Genomic DNA, 2,041 nt, shown 5'->3' with positions numbered 1-2,041 from the left:
AAAAAAAAAAAAAAAAACCAGCATGAAAAAGGATTAGAGGTGTGGTTCTGTAAAACTCTTTCTGCCTAACAAAGTCTGGTTCAAATCCTAGTACCACCAAAAAACGTATGTATGTCTCCAGCAATATACATATATTTGTTTTAAGTGGCTAGCATTTTATTTGTTTTTGTGGGCTAGGATTTGAACTCAAGAGTCTTGTGCTTGCTAAGCAGGCCCTATATTGCTGAGTCTCGCCTCCTGCCAATAATTAGCTATTTTAGCTTGCTGGTCCTGGAGCTTGAACTCAGGGCCTAGGTACTGTCCCTGAGCTTTTCTGCTCCAGGCTAGTACTCTACCACTTAAACCACAGCTCTACTTACAGCTTTTTGGTGGTTAATTGGAGATAAATGTTTCACGGACTTCCCTACCCAGGCTGGCTTTGAGCCATGATCTTTAGATCTCAGCCTCTGGAGTAGCTAGGATTTATAGACATAAACCACAGGTGCTTGGCTGTCCCTTACCTTTTCCCTCAAAGCTAGCACTCTACTGCTTGAGCCACAGCTTCACCTCCAGCTTTTTTGTGGTGTATTGGAGATCAGAATCTCACTTACGATGATGATGATCATGATAACGATGAGTCAGCCCATGCTGACTCCAAACCTCAATTCTCAAATCAGCCTTCTGAGACTAGTTAGGACTATACTGTGAATGACATCACCTGCTTAGATAACCATCTTTTGGCCCGTTTCAGGCAGATTACTCCTTTCTTTCCATGAACCTCTAATCCATACCTTGGCAGGGTAAGACTGTACCCAGGTAATAGCTATAAAGCAAGATTCCTTGTGCCACGTTCCTCAACAAGGTGATCAGACACTAGATAGTTACCCTCAAGCTTCAGAGCCCGTGTGTTGGTTTTTTATTGTCCACTAGGTGGTACTAGGAGAGGCCATTGTGTGCAAGTTAACCTGACCAGAGATCCCAGCTTGTTTTCAAGTGGCAGATTCGGCTAATAGTTTCTTTTCAGGCTCCCAAGTATTTCAGGATAGAGTATCTGGATCCCTCCCAAATAGATCATCAAATGGGTAGCCAGGTACTGTAGTTCATGCCTGCCTGTAATTCAAAAAGTTGTTGTTGGTTGTGGGTCTTGAACTCGGCCTGGGCGCTGTCCCTCAACTCTTCAGCTCAAGGTTAGCGCTCTACCACATGAGCCACAGCACCACTTCCAGGTTTTTCTGCTTATATGGTGCTGAGGAATCAAACCCAGGGCCTCAGGCATGCAAGGCAAGCACTCTACCACTGAGCCACCTTCCCAGCCCCTCAAAAACATTTTTTTGTGTGTGCTGATCCTGGGGCTTGAACTCAGAGCCTGGATATTGTCCCTGAGATTTTTTTTTTTTTGGGTCCGGTCATGGGACCTGAACTCTGGGCCTGGGCTCTGTCCCTCAGCTCTTCAGCTCAAAGCTAGCACTCTACCACTATGAGCCACAGCGCCACTTCCGGCTTTTTTCTTTTTGCTTATGTGTTGCTGAGGAATCGAACCCAAGGCCTCATGCATGCAAGGCAAGCGCTCTACCACTGAGCCACCTTCCCAGCCCCCCCCTTTTTTTTTTGGTCGGTTGTGGGGCTTGAACTCTGGGCTTGGGCACTGTTCCTCAGCTCTTCAGCTCAAGGTGAAAGCTCTACCACTTGAACCACAGGGTCATTTTCGGTTTTCTGGTGGTTTATTGGAGATAAAAATCTCATGGATTGGGGATGAGAGGGTGGCTCAGTGGTAGAGTGCTTGCCTTGCATGCATGAGGCTCTGGGTTTGATTCCTCAGCACCATATAATCAGAAAAAGCCAGAACTGGTGCTGTGGCTCAAGTGGTAGAGCTATAGAGCGCCAGCCTTGATCTGGGACAGTGCCCAGGCCCACAGATCAGGCCCTATGACTGATGAAAACAAAAACAAAAAATTCTAAAAATCTCATGGATTGGGCTGGGAAGGTGGCTCAGTGGTAGAGCGCTAGCCTTGAGCTGAAGAGCTGAGGGACAGCACCCAGGCCCAGAGTTCAGGCCCCACGA

The sequence above is a fragment of the Dipodomys ordii genome, unplaced genomic scaffold (assembly GCF_000151885.1).
Source record: "Dipodomys ordii isolate 6190 unplaced genomic scaffold, Dord_2.0 Scaffold3, whole genome shotgun sequence".
Taxonomy (NCBI): Eukaryota; Metazoa; Chordata; class Mammalia; order Rodentia; family Heteromyidae; genus Dipodomys; species Dipodomys ordii.
Note: the sequence above shows the minus strand (reverse complement) of the source record.